Source organism: Triturus cristatus, chromosome 6 (assembly GCF_964204655.1).
Source record: "Triturus cristatus chromosome 6, aTriCri1.1, whole genome shotgun sequence".
NCBI lineage: Eukaryota > Metazoa > Chordata > Amphibia > Caudata > Salamandridae > Triturus > Triturus cristatus.
Window position 1 is genome coordinate 1,120,094,662 of NC_140589.1, and position 22,692 is coordinate 1,120,117,353.

The 22,692-nt window shown below is 43.2% G+C and overlaps 1 protein-coding gene and 1 long non-coding RNA gene across 3 annotated transcripts in view; one reads left to right on the plus strand and one right to left on the minus strand.

The window, feature by feature from the left end:
• LOC146821054 (uncharacterized) overlaps window positions 1-635 on the minus strand; it is a 40,151-nt gene extending 39,516 nt beyond the window's left edge. For both annotated transcript variants that reach the window (XR_014963086.1, XR_014963085.1), the window contains exons 1-3: window positions 577-635; window positions 367-492; window positions 174-280 (exon numbers count right to left, since the gene is read on the minus strand). This is a non-coding gene — a long non-coding RNA (uncharacterized LOC146821054). The remainder of the gene's footprint in view (window positions 1-173; window positions 281-366; window positions 493-576) is intronic.
• LOC146821053 (E3 ubiquitin-protein ligase PHF7-like) overlaps window positions 1-22,692 on the plus strand; it is a 1,746,711-nt gene that overhangs the window by 1,422,553 nt on the left and 301,466 nt on the right. The window lies entirely within an intron of this gene.

Consider the following 22,692-nt stretch of genomic DNA (forward strand, 5'->3'; position numbering starts at 1 on the left):
TTTAAGCGTCCTACGCTACGCTCTGTAATAGACACATGTTGCATGGAATTCACAGTTTGGCTCCACAAGTGCCAGTCCACAGTGCTAGCAACCTGGGCAAAAAACGAAAACTTTAGCTCAAGGCAAGAGTTAAAATTGATGGAAGAATTGTGCCTACAGAGCGCATCACTTACTTAATATCACGCTGCTAAGTTCCATGACGGACAGTTTGCTTATCCCAAGAGAGCTAATACGTTATGCCCTCTACTGGCCCCAATATTAATTTCAATGATACGGCAACCTATATCAGGAAAACAGGAAGATTTAGCTCACGGGTATTATACGTAATCCGATTTAAAAATATATAGCTATGAGGCGTACACTTACTTAGTATCGCTCTTTCGACAGTTGCGGTCGGCTTTGTATAATGAGTTATCGTGGCTCTCTCGAATGAGAGCAGTATACTTCGGACCCTCTACTTGGCCCCAATTGTTGTTTCTAAGATACGGAAACCTGTATCAGGAAAACGGGAACTTTTAGCTAGCGGGCAAAGTGGATATTCCTTGTTTGAAGTATGGCTATCGGATAGGCACTTACTTGATATCTTGCTCCTATGGCAGTCACGGTCGACTTCAGTTAATGAGTCGGCATGGAAGCCTGATAATCGGAGATGTAAACCGGATGTTGGAGCTGCCAACAGGCATATTGCTAGGATACCTATTACCGTAAACAAGGCGGCCATCTTATAGTAGTATAGTTTCTATCATTGGGAGCCATGACTACGTTTCCTCATATGAATTAATTTTATATATTTTATTCGGAATACGAAAATGAGGGGAACAGTGTCATCACGAACAGCACTCACTTGATATCTCGCTCCTATATCAGTCACGGTCGACTTCATTTAATGAGTCGGCATGGAAGCCTGATAATAGGGGATGTAAACCGGATGTAGGAGCCGCCAGCCAGCATATTGCTAGGATACCTATCACCGTAAACACGGCGGCCATCTTATAGTAGTATAGTTTCTACACAACATTCACTGAAATAGGTTATGGTCACATCACTGGGGTTCACATCCTTTTGCTAAATGTGTAATAATATGTAAATATTTTAGAGATTGTATATAACAAATAAATTGGTGATATATACTTATGTTGCATTATAAAATTGCCTACTTAGGCTGAAGTCAGGTAAATTTCAAGTTTATGGGCTTTTTAATTAACTTGCGTGAAGAAAATAATGTGAATGATATTTGGATTTGATAGAATTATTAACATATAGAATAACTTTCATTTATGATTTACTCAGAGCGATTACTATAGTTGCCGAATTTTATATTGATCTTGATGAATGAGTTCCTTGTGAACATTGTTTTTTGGTACTGATGTCATCTGTGTAAAGCATGCAGAAGCACGCATAATTTGTGTGGGATACTTTGGCAGTGCACTGTGGCACATTTAACTGGATTTTAGTCACTTGAGCAGTGATACACACAGCGAGTATCCATATAAGGTAGTGATAGAGAGCTCATAGCGGTTTCCTGCACCTTAGATGATCAGGTGTTTGTTGATCTTTATGGTAAATAGGCAATAGATAGTTCTAGTTGTGCTGGTTTGTGCGGCAGCAATAGTCGAGAGAAAGCGCATGATATTTTTTCATCAACATAGATCAGCACAAGAAGACAAAGCAGTAGCTTTATTGGTTTTGGCTAGTGGAAGAGGTAAGAGCACTAAGGGCCTAATTTATGAAAACTGTTGCATCGCTGCGACAAAACAGCAATGCAAGTGTTTTCACTGCGCCCTCTTTGCGACATGATGGATGTGCCGTATTTAATGTACGGCGCTCCATGTTGCAAGGAAAGAGATATGTCAGGAATCCTGACTTATCTACGCAAAAGTCACGCCTTGCTTGAGTTGTGTCGCAAGCATGACGCAACTCCAGCAATGCGTGGGGGAGACCTATCCTTAATGGACTGCGTTACCCTTACGCCTGCCATGATGCAGGCGTAAGGTTTTGGCGAATTGGCATCATAGAAGTGGCACACTGAAATCTTGTAGATTTCAGTGCGCCACTCCTCTAAGGCTTTTATGCGGGGGAACGTCCATCCTGCATACATTATACCTGGCACAGGAATAATGTGGCGCAGGGGTTTACAAGTGACGCATCTGCCTAGATGCATCACTTTGTAAATAAGGCGCAACGTCACATTTTTTTACGCCACCGGTGTGTTACAAAAAGTGAAGCACCGGCGGCGTAAAAGTGTCGCAAGGGCTCGTAAATAAGCCCCTAAGAGTTCTGGGATGGAGCAGGTGGTGAAGTGAATAGGAGAAGTTGGAATGCAGATCGAGGGATTGAGGGGTGGTCAGCTAAAGAAAGGTGTAAAGGAAAGCACAGGGTAGGTTTTCTTTAGAGTAAAGGGTTGGAAACCTAGTCGGCCACACCTAACCCAAAACAACATGTCTCACTAATTCTGCCTTAACAGTAGAACTTGCAGCCCGTTCACAGCATAAACACTTTACCAAGTCCATTGTATGTAAACAAAAGTTTTGGATCACAAAGTGTCTGGGTATTCTAAAGTTAGAAACCCATACAACTGAAAGAAGTTGGAGTAAAAACTATTCTGCAGACTTGCTTAAAACCGTCATAAAATACATAGAGATAGCTTATTCTCTCAACACATCTGAGCTATTTTTGTCTTGGAATTCACTAATCCACATTGTTTCAGCTATCCTCGTACTCCTTCACAACGGTGTGGTGATGTTTTCTATTTCTTCTGGGAAAAAGTGTCCTCCCTTTCCTTGCAAGCATGGATTTAGAAAACCTTATTCGACCAAATGACTCTCTCTTCTTGCTCCATGATATTTTGACTTTCTCTCCTCTCGCCACCCAGGAAGTGATTACATTTGTATATTCTTCTGGCCCACGTGCCTCACCTTTGGTTTTATGCCCTATGGAATATATTGGAGCTAAAATTTGCAATGTCTTCACCTACTTTAATAACACCTTTGCACCTGTTTTGGTCCTAAAGTGTGGACATATTTCATTGTGCCACTACTTTTGAACAAAACCTAAATCATGATAACTCGGTTTTGACTAATTTTAGACTAATTTCTGCCCTTCTCGATGTAGACAAACTGTTAGAAAAAAAAATGGCCTCCCAACCCCAGAATTTGTGGAGACCAATAATTGTCTGAGCTCTGCTTGAGCAGATTCTGACCTTATTGAAGCACAGAACTCACTGTCTTGTCTACGCTGCATGATCTTCTCTAGGTAGCTCATGGTGCAACGCACAGGCTTGTATTTAATTCCATTAGGTCTGTTTGACACCAATGATCATCACCCCTCCTATAGAGATTCCCTACCATTGGTTGTAGAGGCAAAGTGCTAGACTCTGTTTATTCATTTTTGTTGAACATGTCGCAAAGTTTTGTCTTGTTGCAATTTTCTTCATCTCCATTTCACCTTAAATGGGGCGTTCCTCAAGGAGCCATCCTCTCAGCCCTATTTTTTATTATCTATATGCAAAGTTTTTCATCCTTGTTGCTCTCTTTTGGTATCCGGTTCTGTATTTTTGGGGACGCACTTACAGCCGACATCAGCACCGTGAGGGGAACGGTCTTTTCCTCACCTTACCTTGATTCCTGATATCGCCGTGAGGGGAAAGGCTCCTGTGCTCATTGTGCCACCATTATTCTTGCCGTGAGGGCAACGGCTGAAGGGCTGAACTACCATCCCCAGCAGGCATTGGGAGTCGCTTGCTGGGGACGTCATTGTAGCGCCTGGAGGCGCTTAACAGCTGAGCAGCTCTCCCGTAGCGCGGGACGCGCGCAGGCGTGCCCGGGCAAAGCCCGGGCCAAGGCCGGCCCATCCGTGCCTGTCAAGCCTGAAAGAGGCTGGGCTGGGTCAACCGTCTAACATCCAACAATGGGTAAGCGCAAACTCCTTGGTAGTCAAGATCAGGGGGGAGTAAAAGCAAAAGTACAGAGAAAGTCACCATCTATAATTTCATACCTGACCTCTGCCGTGGGAGTACTGAATAATGAGATAGCTAATGCCGAAAAGGAATTGGGTCTGGGACCAAGTCATAATGAAGGAGGAGGTATTGTGGAAATTGATCCTCCACCAAATATTCCCATACCACTGGACCCAGTGGTGTTGATTAGTGGTGTAAGATCAAGGCCCGAAGCTCAGACCCCTGACAGTGCTGTGATAGAAGGAGTGGACGTAACATCGCAAGTTCCCGCCATGGACGGGGAAAAGTTATCTAGGGGCTTAATTGCGAGGCCTCTGGGGGAACGGCGTACTGCTAGAAAAACCAACAAGAGGCAGAAGGGTTCCAAAAACTCTCCACTTAAGTCAGGCTTGGTGATGGATGAGAACATTCAATCAACTTTGCGGAACCTGGTAGAGGAGATATTTAGTGCTCGGTTTGAATCCATACTGATTAATATTGCCAAAGATGTAATTGATACCATGAATTTGTGTGTTGCCGGTCTGAAGAAAAAATGTGAGCGTATGGACTCAATTATGGATTCCCTGAGAAGGGACACTAAATATACCCCGCAAGTCAAAGTAAATTCGGGCTTGCTATCTACCCCTCCATTAGAGATTAGTCTAGATTCCCGAGGGAAACATTCAGGCAGTCATCAACTTGTAGTCCCGTGTGATGGGGTAAAACTTAATGATGTTGGTAGACCTAAGGTGTTTCAAGGTTGAGCTCAAGAGGGAGGGCAATTGCCCCAAGTAGATAAAAGTTCTGTTGAAATTACAGATTTAAGATTGAATGTGGCAATTAACAAAAACGCTGTTCTGCAAGAAAAAAATATAAGCCCGAATGAATGTAGAATTAATTTACCTCCAGATGCTACCCCCTTGGTTGCAATTCTTGTAGGGGTCCCCCCTTTAAGCACTCATGATAGTGAATCAACAGAGGCATTGTTACGCAAGACAAAAAACTGGTGTGACCACCATTCCTCAGGTCAACCCGGGATATCAGCCCATATTATAATGGCTAGACGGGTGGCATGGGTGGGTAATGGCCCCAAATGTGTACCAGGTGACTGTATCATAGTCAATTTTAACGGGCTATAGCGGAGAGGTTGTTTTGGGATGCCATGGAATTATATGGGGGAGGCATTAGGGCCTTACCACTAGGCTATTTCTACCCTCCGGTAAATGTACCACAAGCTTTTGAGAGGGTTAGCGTGGTTAATTCTACTAGCCCTTTTTTTCCTAACCTGGGACTTCCTCACAGCAAAGGTAGTGGAATTCGCCCTGGCAAGGCTAGAGAGGGAGGAGTAATACCTCCTAAAGTGGTAGCTTTGTTACCAAGGCCTAAGGAGGGAGGTTTGTCTGTCTCAAATAGATTTCTCCCACTTAACCCAGATGGATCTGAATGACTGACTGGTGGAGACAGCGGTTGGTAGTGTAGAATCGTCCCCAAAAAACCAAGGCTTAGATGATATAGGAGCTGAAACACCCCAAAGCTGCAGAACTATCAGTTGGAATATTGCGGGCCTTAGATCCAAAAGGGATGATCCACTCTGGTTGAAGTTTATAAAATCATATGATATAATCGCTCTCCAAGAAACATGGGATAGGGGGGATAGTTTTTGGTTGGATTGGTTCAGATCCTATTCCCTACCTGCCCGCCCGGCTTCAGCTGGTAGAGCAAAGGGTGGTTTGATGCTCCTCCTTTCTTGTAAGCTAATGGGTTCTTCAAGAAGACTAGAGGTGTACTCATTTAATGCCTTGATAATAGAAGTAAGCCGCCAAAATAACCCAAAGCTATTACTTGTTAATTTCTATAATTCTGGGGAAAGTGATTTTACAAATCAACACTTGAACAAGTTGAATTCCTTTTTAGAAGACTACAGGTTGAATCAAACCACTTTTTATCATATATTTCTTATGGGTGATTTTAATATACATTTGTGTGATCGGCATTGTCTCATTGATGATCATTTAGCCCACACTCACTCGGTGAGTCCTCACTTTGAGTATTCGCCTCAGGGGGAGGGTTTAGAGGCCCTTTTGACTGAAGACGGTCTCTTTGAACCTGCTTTTATTAACCAACTTGATCGTTGTCCTACGTTTAAATCTAAGGTCAGAGATACTATTATTGATTACATATTTTTGTCTCCTACATTGTTTGATCAGTTAGTATTTTACAATGCTATAGTATCATCTTTTAGTGGTCATAATCCTGTTATACTGGAACTGGATAAAAGCTGTGGGGTTTTAGGAAATGGTGGGGAAAATTTGGGAGCCAATAGTATGGTAACTCGTGATCAAGGGAGGAGGCTTAAGTGGTCCAATGTGTTGCCTGACACCTTTTCTTTTTATAGATTTTTGTTCAAAAACGAGTTGGTATATCACAATATGTGCTGATTCCTCAAGCCCCAAGGATGCGGTTCTTGGGGCCTTTGATGGTATTTGCAGACAGATAGCAACAGATTTGACCATTAATATCAAATTGAAACCTAAACGGAGAGAAAAATGGTTTGATGAAAACTGCTCACAAGCTCACCGTGCCCTAGTTTTAGCCTTGAAGAGTTCTCCTCGAGATAGGGTTTTGATAGTGAGGTTATGAAAACAATATAAGATAGCAGTTCACAGGCGGAAAACAGAGATTAAGGCAGAGGCCTCGAGCGCTCTCCTATCTGTTGATGTTTTAAAGGACAGCTCTAGATTCTGGTCTATTGTCAATGCTCCGCTTTTCTCGGGTCTGGAAAATGACACTCAGGAAAGTAACATTACAGAAGCACAGTGGTTGTCCCATTTTGAGGGAATCTATGGTTCTGATGAGTCATTGGATACCTATACTAGGTTATCATTCCAGCAGGATACAGTATTTCTTATCTTTAATGAGGAGGATATTGAGAAAGCAATAAGAAACACCTCCAGTAATAAAGCACCTGGTCCAGACCGTGTCCCAGCAGACATCTATAAGTGTAATCCCAAATTTTGGGCAAAGATACTAGCAAATGTTTTTAATGCCGTGGGAACGATCGGGTTTCCCGCATCCTGGTCCCAGTCGATTATCATTCCAGTTTTTAAAAAGGGCTAGAGAGGGGACCCGAGGTGTTATAGACCGATATCTTTGATTGATTCAGCGGTTAAAATACTAGGCAAGGTGATTTTAGAAAAGATTACAGACTGGGCCAATGATAATAAGATTGTATCCAATTTACAGTATGGTTTTAGACAAGGACGAAGTACTATGGACCAATGTCTTAACCTTTATTTATTAATTAGTAAATATACTATGGCAAAAGAGGGTTCGTTGAAGATGGCTTTTATGGACTTATCCTCAGCTTTCGACCTGGTTAGCAGGTCAAAGCTGTGGAGTATTTTGTTGGAAATGGGCATGGACTCGGGTTTGGTTTATTTTTTGGCTGATCTTCATCGTGACCTTTCTGCATCAATTAACCTCTCACAAGATGGCAAGTGTTCAAAGTCTTTCAAATCAAGAAGAGGCGTACGTCAGGGGTGCATATTGGCGCCCCTGCTTTTTACATTATATATTAACGCGTTGGACAGAACTTTAGTGGAGGCGAGCTTGGATATTCCGCGTGTAGGAGACTGTCCAATTCCAGTTCTCCTATACGCGCACTGCGGTAGGTCTCCAGCGGCTTTTGGATGCGCTTGGAGCCTATATGCAGTCTTTGGACCTGGTAGTGAACATCGGGAAATCAGATATTATGACAACGGGTCATAGAGTTACTAAAGCTAAAACTTTTTACTGTAATGGGAGGGAAGTGTCTACTGTATCCTCTTTTACATATTTAGGGGTAGTATTTTATGAAAGAAGCTCTTGGGTACCCCAACAATTTTTTTTTTTTAAATGCAGTTATCAGATCTACTTATGCTATATTAGGGTTCGCTCAGCGTTTGAGGGCTAGACCCGTGGAGGCCATTATTAAGATATATAGATCTAAGTGTTTGGCTGTTGCGGCCTATGGCTCATCCATATGGGGATTCAATCAACAGGCAGGGCTACAGATAGTTGAAAATAGATTTTTACGTAGTCTCCTGTCTGTACCTCAATCTACCTCAACCTTTGTCATACACCAGGAATTGGGGTTGGGTTATGTCTCTGACACTTTGAGTACAGCCCCGTTACTTTGCTGGCAGAAAGTATGGCTCAATCCAGAACCAACCTTGAATCACCAGATACTGCGGGATTGTGTCAAATTGGATAAAGCATGTAATATCAAGTGGTTGGTATATGTTAGATCTATGTTATCCAAAATAGGGCGGCCAGAATTATTTGAATCCCCAGAGAGGATCAGGAAGGAAGATCTCAAATGGGTTCAAATGAATTTTATTAATATGTTGATGATGGAACGGGAAGAACATGAGTTACAAAAACCCTTAGCTAGGGCTCACTTTCTGACAAAAACGTTGTTTTTAATTGAGCCGTATCTGAAAACTGTTACCAAACCGTTTTATCGCTGGCTCCTGACTAGGTTCAGTTTTAACTTGATTCATTTCACTCTGGGTGACTATGTGGGGTGGTGTAAACAAGAGGACGCAGGACTGTGTCTTTGTGATAATTATTCTACACAAGACACTTTACATTTTATGATGTTCTGCGACTTCTATACTGATATATGTAGGAAGTTTCTGGTCCCCTTAATAAATAGAAAGGGTTTCCTACAGGTCAGACCCGCATTACTTTACTTGCAAATGCTAAGTAACACGTGGGATATTTTTAATATTGCTTGTTTTTTTAGTTGCTGCTGTTAGGATCAGGAACAAATTAAAAAATAAATAGTATAGTGTAATGTACTCTTATGAACTGAATAACCTCATTTGCTAAAGCTGAGTGTTCCGAGGAATATTTTTAATATTGCCAGTTCAATTGCTGCTACTGTATGGATTAGGAAAAAATAATATATTAATTTTATATTCTAATGAAATTTCTTTTTACCCTTGTGAAATTAGATGCTGCTGAAATACACAATTGTGGTTGTGTTTACTATTTTTACTGTAAATGTTGTATAGGAATGTGTGTGCTTATGTAATTGGTGTTTTGTTCTTTTATGATTTTAATTAATCGAATAAAGTGGATTGACCTGAAATGTATTTTTTCTGCTAATACTAGCTGCTACTCAACCTGAAACAGAAGAATTCCTTCATCTTGCATTGTACTTTCATTTTGCCCGCTATACGCTGGTGAATGTCAGCTAATTTTTCTAGATATAAACCCATACAAAACAGAGGTGCTTTTCCACTTTAAGGCGCATTAACTTGCTTCTAATTCAGAAACGCATTGCTTTCAAATCCTGAACTATTGTTTATTAAGTGGTTTCCTCCACTCCTATTTTTTAGCCTCCAACTCTAGTTTGTACACTCGTTAATGCTCTTTAAGAGCTGAAAGTCAATTTGTTTAACAAATTCAGCCTACATGCAAAGTCCGCACTGGGGGTGAATCTTTCGTTGTTCCTACTGAGCTTTGGAGCACACTTTCCCATCAACTCCAATCTTAACTCCCCTTTACCATAGCCAGGAAAATCTAGCTAGTCAACCATTCTTTACTGTATCTGACTATTACCATATGGTTTGCTGTTTCTAGTGTCAGGAAGCTTAGTTGACAGTGGGTTTAATAACACAAAGTATAGGTGTGCTAGGTCTATGTCAAATAAGATGACGTATACTTAAAACAGTGGAGCTGGAGGGAAACTGTTAACAAGGTGTTTTTGAGATTTGTTGTGGGAAATAGCAATGATGATAAAGACAAATAGTAGTTGTTGAGGTTCAGGCTCAATGAAAAACTTGCATTTGTTTGAGTAAATGAATGTGTGATCTAGAATGGTTGTCTTTAGGAAGGTATGGGAGGGTGGAGTTGGGGGGTTGGCACAGGCGCAAGTTGGAAGGAGGAAGGCATAGGAGTATTAATGTGGAGAAGTAGAGGCATATTAGCTGGGAGTAATGCAGACGCGTGGATTGGATTGGGTAGGACAGCATAAGAGGAGATGGATGGGTAGAGAGAGGAGTTCAGGGGAACCCATGAAAATCACCTGAGTAGACTTGTTCTTTTAAGGAATGTGATAGTGCATTTGGGGTCATTCTTGTCCGAAAATTAGAAATGGTTCTTTTTCTGGTTGAAAAGGGGAATTTATTTATAAATATAAAACATCACAGTATAATAAAATACAGGATACAATCAGGTTAGATAAAATGATAAGCCAATAAATAAAAGGAAGGAAAAGGGGGAAGAAGAAAAAGAGAGGAATACATAACAATCACATATATCGAATTTAACACAACCATTTATACAATTACTTTTTCTATTTAAAAAAAGCAACCCACAATTAAATCCTTCCAACAACTACAAACCGAATTTGACCTACACAAATCCCAGTTCTACCGATACTTACAGCTTTGACATGCGTTGATGCCGGCGGTGCGTTCACTGACGTCCCTGCCAGAATATCACCCCCTAGAGAGTCGCCTTTTGATGGGGGACCTCGGCCCTCATAAGATCCGACAAATCTATCAAACCCTTACAACACGCGCGCAACACAATCTCCATAAGACACGTGAGCGTTGGCAGGCCGATCTCCCTGACCTTACAGATGATGATTGGGCGGAGGCACTGGCGAGCCCCCGCTATACTGCAGTTTCCACTAGACCTCGCCTGATCCAATATAAATACCTACACAGGGTCTACTACACTAGAACGCGATTGTGGAAATGGGGGTGATTCAGTCCCCGATATGCTTACGTTGTGGCGCGACCGAAGGCACGTTCTTACATACAGTATGGCTCTGCGTAGTGATACAACCCTATTGGCGCAAGGTCCTTGGGTGTTTGGGGAGCGTTCCGGCCTGGGAGCTCCCGTTCGAGCCAAGACTCACACTACTACATAGCACCGAGTACATTGGGGGGGGAACAGATATAAACAGCACTTACTGTTTCTGGGGCTCGTGTTGGCGAAGCAGGATATAGCGCAGAGCTGGAAGGAGACCTCCCCACCCCGCCTAGGCAAGTGGAAGAAAGCCATGGACCAATGTATGATGGCGGAGATTGCGGTCTTTGTGGCACGCGGCTGCCCCCGGAAACACGGGAGGATATGGGGGAAATGGGCCATATACAGGGGTGTGGACCTGCCACAACTTACTCCAGATGATTCCGGGGATCCCATAGAACGCCTGTTGAGACAGGAGAGATAAATACAAGGTGTGGGGTGACTGTGTACAAACATTTTAGGATAATAGTAACAATGCCATCCCGGAAACGGATGGGACTGCGTGTTGACACGGGGTGGGTGGGGTGGGTGTGGGAGTCTGATGTTTGCAGACTTGGGGTTGGGGGCGGTAAATCAGCACAATGTGTATCCTGGGGGATGTACTTGCAGCATAATCTCTGGATAACTGTGCTGGTTGTTTGTTTAACAAAATCAATAAAATAGGTTGTTTAAAAAAAAAAGCATAGAGGAAGAAGTTAAAATTAAATGGTACTGGTATGAAATACAATAATAAACATATTCATTGGGGTTTAGGTACCTCTTCAAGTCGGGGATTATGAAAGTGTAATGTATTTGCCAATAAATCTAGGAAGCGAGGGATGGGTGGCCAAAGAAAATCTTTTAATAGCAAGGGAAAGGGGGTGAACATATGCTCTATCTAATCTGTGGTTATAACAAACTGCATACCATCAAGTGCGGTAAGAAATAGTAGGAGCATCCTTCCATTCCCTGGCAATATGTTGGAAAGCAACTGCAATAAACAAATCTATTATATAAAAATTACTAGAGTGAGGGACCCAGTCTTTAGGAGCCCTACCCAAAAAAATATTGATGAATGTAAAATAGATTTGTGTATGAAAAATATATTTGATTTGTCACCAGACTTGTGTCCAAAAAGCGTGAATAAGAGGACAATCAAATAACGTGTTTTAAATCTGCTGGAATTGTATTACATGACCAACAAGAGGGAGAAGAGGAAGATTTAATTTGTGTAATGTAGCAGGAGGAAACCAGAGTTTCTTGTAAATAAAAAATAATGTTTGGGTGGAGAAGGTTTCCGTATTTTAGTCCAAATCCTGTTTTAAACAGAAGTAGAAAGGACATTTGGAGATCATCTTCCCAAGAAAGTTCCACCTCCGTTTTATTTTGAATAACTGGAATGGAGGTTAAATGTTTGTACAATGAGACGCAGAGGGGGAAAGAGACAAAACCGCAAGAGTACAAGGAGGTGAAGAGGAAAAAGTAGGAGTATGAGCAAAGCGGTTATAGGTTGATTGGAGCAATGAAATTAAAGATGCATATTTAGATGGATCAGAAACAGTTAACAAAAAACGTGCTTGAGCAACTATAAAAGATAAACGTATTACCTTGAAAAACTTGATGAACCCAACGGATCCCTTTATCATGCCAGTCCTTCCTAAAAATAATTTTATTATTAATTTAAAGATACTTGTACCATATTGAGGATTGAAAACATTGATCTTTAGCAGAAAGATGAGCTATAAAAATAGGGTGAAGAATTTTACAAATATTATTAAAAATAGGAAGGAAAAGTGACAAAGGTCTATTTGTAAAGGATAAAACTTCTTGAAAGCAGAATTGTTGAAAGAAAGATTTTTCAATAGTAGTCCATAACGGTAAGAATGATTCTTCATCTTCTTGTAGTAAGAAAGAGGATTGTTTAAGAGAAAATGCTGGTTGATAAGTTTGAAAGTCTGGAAAATTAACTCCCCCACAAATGTTTAGGACGTTTGAGTTTATGACGAGACATGCAAGGTTTTTTGTTATTCCATAAGAATTTGAATAAGATGGAGTAAAGAATTTTAAAGTAAGAGTTGGAAATGTTTATAGGAATATTAGAGATATACAAAAAAATACTATAGGAACGAGCATCATTTTTATTGCATCAAGACGGCCCCACCAGGATAGAAACAGGGTTTTTCATCTGGATGTAGAAAACCTCAATGTTGTGTGTAATTCTTTCAAATGTAATAGTACAGAATCTTTGATAGAGGATTTAAACAACAAACCCAGATATTTGATTTTATCTGAGTTCTAACGAAAGCCAGAAGAAATATAATCTGCAGAAAAACATAGTTTATTTAACTGAAGTATTTCACATTTAACAACATTTAATTTGTAACCAGACACAGAGGCAAATAGACTTACTTTGGATAGAAAAGTTGGTAGGGAAGTCTGGGGTTGTGAGAGAAAGAGCAAAATGTAATTGGCATAAACAGAGAGTTTTAATTGACTAACGCCATATTGAACACCCGTGATCTCAGAGTTCAAATACATTTTAATCAAGAAAGGTTAAAAAATGAGAATAAATAAAAAGGGGAGATAGAGGACAACCTTGTCTAACCCCACGATGTAAAGAAAAGGATGGTAAAATAAGACCATCAGCCAATATGGAAGAGGCAGGCGAAGAGTATAATATAGCAACATAATTTATAAATGTGGTACCATACCGAAACCAGGATAAGGTAGCAAAGATAAAAAGCCACCCAAACCGATCAAAAGCCTTCTCCGCATGCAAGGAGGTGGCTGCTAAAGATTCCTTATAGGACTTGGATTTGCTAAGGACATTAAAGAATAATCTAGTGTTGTCCAAAATATGTCTGCCTTTAATGAAGCCACATTGTTCCCGTCCAGTCATTTGAGGTAAGAAAGATTCTAAACGAAGAGCAAAAGTTTTTGCAAACCTTTTGTAACCTAAATTAGTGAAAGAAATGAGTCTGTAGCTCTGATACAGTGTATGATCTTTACCATATTTGGTAAGAAGGTGTATCAAGGCATCTTGAAAAGAACCACTGGATTTTTGGGAAGAAATACAAAAGTGAAAGAGTTGATGTAATTTAGGAATAAGAAATTTAGAGAAATGAGAAACAAATTTGATCATAAAACCATTCGGTTCTGGGGCCTACCATGTTTAATAGTGAGAATGACAGTAAGAATATCTAGGTCTCGAAGATCATCATGTAACACTGAAAAATCTAAATTAGGAGAAGAAGGTGGCGTAATAGAAAATAAATATTGACAAATATCTTCTTGAAGTACAGGGGATTCAGGAGCATAAAGAGATTGAAAAAACTAGGTAAATTCAGGTAATATATTTTATAAACCATATGATTAGTAGAAGCGAGGATAGATTCAATCTTGGTACTTTGTTTTTTCACTCTGAGATAATTAGCTAAAAGTTTCCCCACTTTATTTTGACCTCCATAATATTTAGCAGAAGTTTTGAGTAAAAACGGATTGGCTTTTTCTATGGATAATTTATTACATTTACGTTTGATAAGTTTGAGACAAGTCTTAGAGCTTGTACAGTAGTAAGAATGCTCTAATTGTTTAAATTGTACTGTAAGTAACTTTAAATTATGTAGGGAAGTTTTCTTTCTATGAAATACAAAAGAAATAATAAAGTCCCTGGAGGCTGCATCAAAAGTATCTCATATAATCTGCGGAGACATGGACGCGTTCTCGTTTTCAAGAAAGAAAGTAGCAAAAGTTTCAAATTTTTGAGTAAAATTGTAATCTAGGAGGAGGGAGTTATTGAATCTCCATCTTCTAGTACCCTGAGTAGATGGGAAAAGATCCAAATCTAAAGTAACGGGAGCGAAATTGGAAATTAGTATGGAACCAGTATCTGAATGAGTAATATGTTGTGCAAGTGCTTTAGAAAGAAACAAATAGTCTAAATGAGATTGGGAGGAATATACAGGGGAAAAGAAAGTATATTCTAAGAGTGTAGGGTTACATAATCTCCAAGCACCCACCATTGATCGTTGTTGAATAGTATATGTGAACTGAGAATGCATATGGGAGGAAATTAATTTTGATTTAGAATTACAGTCAATAGTGGGTGTCAAAAACCATATTACAATCACCACCAACTAATAAGTATTCATCTTGAGAGGACATCAATTTAGGTAATATTGAGGGTCAAAAAAGAGTTTCTGGGGCAGATGGTGCACAGAGATTAAAAAGAGAAATGGGAATCTTGTTAACCAACAAAGAAGCGGAAACCCACCTACCCAGTTCATCAGCATCTTGCGTAAGAATCTGCAAATCAAGACATTTATGACATAAAATGGCTACTCCATAATGTTTTCCCGTAATTGGAGAGGCAAATACATGACCATCCCATTGTCTTTCAGGTTTAGACATTGCTTTACCTAAAACATGTATTTCTTATAGTAAAGCTATATCACAATTCAAATGAGATAAATTAGTTAGTATCCAATGGCATTTTATAGGAGAGCCTAAACCCTTAACATTCCAAGAACCAACTCTTAAAGCCATTTATATTATTCAAAATAATATAAACAGTGGATGGTAAAAATCACAACAATTGAGAATCAATAACATTGTATAAGCAATAATAATTAACAAAGAACTTGCAGGACTATACCAGCAAAACTGAATAGCATAGAAAAAGAAATAAGCAGATATGAAAGAGGAAGAAATAGCAGATGACTATAAAGTTAAGTATGGAGAAGAAAAAGAATAGAAAGGAAGAAACATTTTTAGTGGAGAAAGAAGAGTATCCGAAATAAGACAGGAAAGGGAATACAAGAAAGGAGAAATATGAACAACAAGGAAAAACATGAACCATATGTTTTCGGGACAAATTAATCGACTACGGATAACATGAACAAGATGAGGGAGGTGAAGCGACATAAGGAAGTTGACACAACTAACCAGGGAACCCAGGGCGGATCGGGAGGGAGGATACTATCCAACGCAGACCCGGATTCACAAAGATTATGTATGAAAAAAATGCACCTAACAAAAAGAGAAAAACATGAAGGATAAATAACACATAAGGATGCCAAAAAACTAAAACATGCATTGACAACAACCACCAGGAAACACAGCATATTAAAACAATCGACACAATTAAGGTAAACACTAGAGAACCTGGAAACATCCATATCTTCTTCTCTGCAATGATCCAAAAAATGTTGTAGTGAAGCAGGATCTTTGTAGTTCTGGGCTTTATTTTTATAAGTAACTTTAAAAAGACATGGATGAAAGAGACCAAATTTGACGTTGTGTCGTGGCCTTGAATCCTCAGGGTCGTATGTTGCTATATATGGTCCACCTCCTGATAGCCCCAAGGTCTGAATATATACACAGACTTGATGGAGTAATCAAGTAGGGGAAGGGAAGGATGGGAACAGCAGGGAAGGAGACCTGTAACGAAAGCAATAGCGTTTTGAGAACACAATACAACAGAATTAGCACAACATTACTCTCCCTAAACCCTTTTGTAGTTTCTACCTGTAATGTAAAATAAGCCTGCTTTTAGAAAGGAAAACCGTGAAGGATGAAATCGCTATGATCTATGGAAATGAACAAACGAGACAATGACCATTTCTATTTCCAGTATACCTAATTAGCATCTACAACGTCTACGCGATGTAACATACCAAAAACATACCAAAAAGGTTCATAGAGATGGCTGTAACAGGGGAGGAGATCTGCCTTCCAGGAACGCTCGATCAACCCCTGTTGTGGAATACATAAATAGACAAGCCCAGACAACAGCACGGGTTAATAGAAGAGCGTATGGGTTGGCTAACTCAAAAGCATAATACTAGAGGAGGAGCTTAGCGCGCATCCAAGATGGTCGCGTGAGCACAGGGCTCCCCGGACCCTCGCCACTCCTCGCAATTTATCCGGATGATATCCTGATTTCTTGGACGGGCTTTTGAAGGTGAACCTAGACTGAGTCCATAACTCCTTTCAGAATTTGAATCGGACTTGGGGGACCGAAATTACAGCATTTTGAACTTTCGAGGCCCATCTCGGGGCAGTACCGGGGACTTGGTGAGCTGTGGATCCGGGACGTAGTTGAATAACAACGGCATTGGGACCTCACCAGTGGGCGTCCCCCACTTTCAGTTTCGCTTTTGGTTTCTGGCACGGTCTGATTGAGGGTCTGTTCCGCTCTGCTGGGGACCAGTCCAGTCTGGTGTCATCACTGCTTTCTCCCTACGGCGTACTGAGTCAAGTCGTGACTTTCTCCGGACCCCACGGCCCAGCTTCTCGGCCGGTTGGTGCCCGGCCGACCGGCGGCCATTTTCACTCGGTCCTGCAGGCCCCTCCGGGGTGCATCTCCCACCATGACGGGCAGGGGTGAACCCGAGAAGCGGAAGACCAAGACGTCTCTTCGCGGGGGACAGTTCCAGACAAATGTTATGGACCGCTACACTCAAGCCAAGGGATCCCCAGGGCTCTCCAGCAATACCCCGGAGGATGCTAGAGACGGCCCATCTGTCCCTGTCGACTTGTCCCTGCAGGACATTATGGGCGCCATTACCGGTATGAAGGAGACCATCGGCCAGCAGTATGAGGCCCTGGCTCGTAAACTTGACACGGTCGCCATCGATGTCACTTTAATCAGGGCTGACCTGTCCAAAACTAACGAGCAGGTGAAGTCATTGGATTTGACGACCTCCAGCCTCACGGCCGATGTGTCGGAACTTCGAACAGACCTTGCGCCCTGAAATCGGCAAACGACTTGATGTCCCATCGGTTGGATGATTTTGAGAACCTGGCAAGACGCAACAACATCCGCGTCATAGGTGTTCCGGAGAATCCCGAGACTCGTTCTGTTGACCTCCTGATCGAAGAGCTAATCCTCACCCATCTTGCCCCGTCTGGACTTAGCAAGTTTTTTGCTGTGGAGCGTGCACATCGTGTCCCGGGCGGTAAGCCTAGGCCTGGCGCTCCCCCGAGGCCTATCATCGCCAAGCTTTTCCATTTCAGGGACCGAGATGCGATCTTGCAGGCCTCGAGGGTGCACGGCCCGGTGAAATTCGAAAACTCCTCAGTCAATTTTTTCCCGGACTTCACTCAACTCGTTCAGAGACAGAGGATGGGCTTTCAGGGGGTTAAGCGACGTCTTCGGGACCTGGGCTTGAAGTATGCGATGCTCTTCCCTGCCAGGCTTCGAGTGGAACATGAGGAGCGGACCTTCTTTTTTGAACGACCGGACAATGTGAGTGACTGGTTGGATTCCCTGCCTGGTCAGGGCGATCGAGCGGGGCACTCTGGCGGTGAGCCTCTACAGAATTGACTTTTCGGTCCCTAACCTTGATACTCGGACATTACTCAGTTGGGTTCTACCTCTCTTGTATATTTTGTTTTATAGTAGCTCTCGTCTGGGTGGCGGGTGGTGGCTGGCCTTCCTCCTCCTCCGGGGTCTTTTTGTAGAATGGGATTGTTAGGGCGACAGGCACACTGCATTTTGGGGTGGTTTTACAGTTTGCAGGGGTGCAGGGAGGGGGGAGTTGTAACGGGTTTTGGTGGGGGTGTTTGTGTTTGGGGGTGTTTTTTTTTCTCTCAAGGCGGCATATTTGTTCTTTCTTTGTTTCCGGTGTCCTGCTTTCTGTGGGGAGACTCCTGCTACTTTTGTGGGGATGGGGGGTAGTGGGTTGAGGTTGCTAACTTGGAACGTCAATGGATTGGGGGATCGTATCAAACGGGGTGTTGTACTACAATATTTGCGTCGTCTGGCGCCTGATGTTGTACTCCTGCAGGAAACGCATTTGGTTGGCAATGTGTGTCATGCTATGAATAGGTGGGGATACCGACTGGTTGCACACTCCGGGTTCACCACCGGTTCCAGGGGGGGGGGGGGGGGGTCGGTATTCTTGTTCGGTCTTCCCTCCCACTAGAGATTGACAACGTCATCCTTGACGACAGAGGGCGTTATGCCGCCCTAACTGGGAGGTGGGAGGGTAGGACCCTTTCTTTAGTCACGATATATGTCCCCCCGGATAGTCTTCTCTTCATGGGTGGTGACTTTAATAGCTGAGACCAAGAAAGCTAGGAATGGGGAGGTCGCGGGGCTTGAGGCTGAAATACTGGAGTTGGAGGCTGAGCTAGACTCGGGTGTTACTCATGAGGGGCTTCATGCCCTTAGCTTGAAACAGTTTGAATACAAATCCCTTGTCACTGATGCCGCCAAGACATTGTACAGGGAACAGCAAGGTAGACTGTATGATGTCGGGGATAAGGCGGGTAAACTGATTGCTTGGCTTGATAAGAAGGAGAGAGTGAATCGCGTGGTCCCTGTGCTTCAGAACACCGACGGGGTGCGTGTGACTGACCCTGGCGAGATTGTGGAGTGTTTTGCTGACTATTTTTGTGTGATCTACTCCCCGGTGTCCGACAGAGATGTGGCTGACTCTTGTTCCCTGTTGAGGGATACTGCGCTGCCTTGCCTGTCTGAAGAGGATCGAGAATGCATGGATGCGTCGTAGTCAGCCGACGAGATCGCGGCCGCGATTCGTTCCCTTCGTACTGGTAAGGCTATGGGCCCCAATGGCTTGCCCATTGAATTGTACAAATTATGCCCTGATAAAGTGGCGCCGTTTCTCCGCGATATGTTTTTGGAGTCGCGTGAGCTCGGTTCCCTCCCTAGTGACCAACGTCTGGCTACCATAGTTGTGATTCCTAAGGAGGGCAAGCCTCGTGATCGTTGTGCCTCATACAGGCCCATTTCCCTATTAAACGCTGAACCGAAGATTCTTGCTAAGGTCCTCGCTAATCACTTACTCGCTGTTATCTGTGACTTGATTCATCCGGATCAGTCCGGTTTCATTCCCCACCGGAACACTGCTCTCAACCTGCGGCGTTTGCATGGCATTCTCGCCAGGGCGGAGTTTCTTTCCGAGCCGGCCATCTTGGCTTCGTTGGACGCCACGATGGCCTTTGACACGATTGAATGGCCATACCTCTGGGCCGCACTGGCGAAGTTCGGTTTCGGGGCGGGATTTATCAGTTGGTTGAGACTTTTATATACGGATCCGCTAGCTCAGGTTGTTGTCAATGGGAGGGTGTCCCAGCCCTTCGCTCTCGGGAGGGGCACTAGGCAGGGGTGTCCGTTGTCCCCCCTACTCTTTGCTCTTGCTTTAGAACCGCTCGCAGCCTGGCTCCGATGGGAACCGTCGATAAGGGGTATTCAGTGGGCCCCTGGCTTTGAGGACCGAGTCTCGTTGTACGCCGACGATATTCTCTTGTACCTCACCTCCCCGCGTGAATCCCTTAATGTCCTTTTTGATGTCCTCACTTCTTTCGGGAAAAACACCGGGTTGACTATTAATTGGTCCAAATCTTGTGTGTATGTCATTTCCGGTGGCCTTCCCCCCTGCCGAATAGGTTTCCCATCCAAATGTCGCAATCCGGTTTCAAGTACTTGGGGGTCTATGTATCGTTGGACCCGGCGGTCCGCCATGAGCATAATCTCCTTCCTCCTCTTCGGCGCTTGAAGTTGGATGTGGCCCGCTGGCGTAGGTTGCTGTTGTCGCCACTCGGTCGAGCGGCACTTTTTAAAATGATGTCACTGCCCCGATTTCTCTACGCACTCCAGAACTCCTTTGACATTATTCCGGCGGCTTATTTCCGGGAGGTAGAGGGTTTGCAGAGGAGACTTATTTGGGATGGTCGCGCTCGTATAGCTCTCGCAAAACTGACTCTCCCCTGGTACGACGGGGGCATCGCGCTCCCGGATATCAGGAGGTATTATTGGGCCTCCCAGCTGTCCGCTATCAACCATGCTACTTACGCACCGGGTCCGAATCCGGCTTTCGAGATGGATAAATATCAGTTGCCTGGTGGCGACTTCAACAGAGCACTCTATTCTCGGGCGGCTGGGAGGAACCTAACGGGACCCACTAAGATTGCAGTACGTGTGTGGAGGGATGCTAATGTTGCCATGGGTTGGAATGAGCGCCTGACACGAGCGACCCCCTTGTTTGCGTCGGACGGATTGGGATGCCTCTGGACAACGAAAGGCTTTGAGAACTGGGATATGATTGGCATCAGCAGAGTGGGTGACCTCTGGGTGAAAGGTGCGGTCAAATCCTTTGCGGTGCTTCAGAGTGAGTATGAGTTGAGTGAGAGGGAGTTCTTCAGGTACGTACAGGTTCGCCACGCTCTGCTGTCGGCCTTTGGGGCAGGTACCACGATCCCCGCAGCTTCCCCACTCGAGACAGATGACTTGATGGTCATCTGCCCGATAGTACGATTTCCTTAATTTATAAGAAGTTAATTAATAATCGGGCAGACCTCCTTGTGCATCTTCGGGAGGCCTGGACCGGAGACGGATTGGAGTTGGACGACGAGGACTGGCAGTCTGCACTGTCCTCCCCGAAGGAGGTCGCCATTCCGGGCCGTCTCCGTCTTGTCCAGCTAAAAATTCTTCACCGTGTGTATGTGACTGGTCCTCGGTTGGTTGTGATGGGTTTTTCTTCGGATGGGCTGTGTAAGCGCGGCTGTGGATTGAGTGCCACCTTCCTTCATATCCTTTGGGAGTGTCGCGAGGTCGCGGCTTATTGGCGCCGTGTGCATGCGCTGATGGAGGATGTCACAAGGGTCGCTCTGTTGCCTGAGGCTCGTCGATGTCTGCTGAATGTATGGGAGCCTAATGACTACAACGTTGCCCAGGCCCGGTGGGCGGCACTTGGGAACATGATTGCAAAGAGGGATATCGCGCAGCTTTGGGGTTCCCGACGGCCTCCCACCGTGTCAGTGTGGAAGGAGAACATGGATTGGTGCATGTTCAGAGAGAAAACGGTATATCTGGTTCGGGGCAGGCGTGGGGTAAAATTTGGGGTCAATGGAACGCCTACCGAGGTAACATTTGTACGCCCCCTTTTGAAGATACTTCTGACATTCCTCTGTCCCCCTGATCCTGGGGTTCCCGGAATACTGTACTTGTTATGTGGATGGTTCTGACTTCCCCGCTGCCTCCCCTCCCCCCGGGTTGACTTTATTGACCTCCTGATTCTTTATCTGGTATGGTGGGGTCCCCCCGTCGGCGCTCGGCACCATTTAGATTGTTTCTCGCCTTGAGTTTTGTTTTCTGTTTGTTTTTTAGTTCTCTTCAAAATTTTAAAATGTCTGTATCCTGTCTAACTTTTGAGTTGCCGAGAATAATTCTATATTCCTGTTGTGCCTTTGGAGATCAGTTGCTGCTCTGCGACGCTATGTAATTGACTGGCACAAACTAGCGGCCGGCCCTGGTGGTTGTAGGCCCATGTCTGTAATTTTGACTCTCTGCACAATAAAGTTTTTCAAAAAAAAAAAAAAAAAAGCATAATACTAGTAATAAAACCCAATTCCTATTGGGTTTTATTGTGCTTCCATAACCTCCAAAGAGACTCAAGAAACGTAGCTCAGATTTCCAAAGTAATACACCACAGAGTCAATACGCAACCAAAGACTGTAGTTGTGTCATCATATAAGACATCAGGTAAATGATACAAAAGAAATGCTGTTCACCTAATAGCTCATTGGGAACTCGTATAGCAGTCAAAGTTAGTAACAATATATCATACAAGGTGGGGATCAAAGCATGGATACCTGCACCAGTCTTAACGTCCCTACTTATCTGAGCAAAAAAAGGTACAAAAAGGGCTTGAGACACAATCCCCTAGGTCTCAATGTGAAGAGACCAAAGACAACCCACTTGGTCTCCCCAATACCATACAAAAACAAACAGCCCTGCACACTTATGAGAGGTCAAACATGTATAATACAGACGATAATTTTTGTCTTCCCAAAGAAAGGTCGATGTCATCTTGTGATTTTTGATTTTATCCTTTATTCATTTTTCTTAATCTCTTAAAAACGTTTTTTGCAACCGCCAACGTGTTTCGTCCACAATCGGACTTCAGGGCTACAAAATATATAGAAAAAACACTATTTACAACAATGAA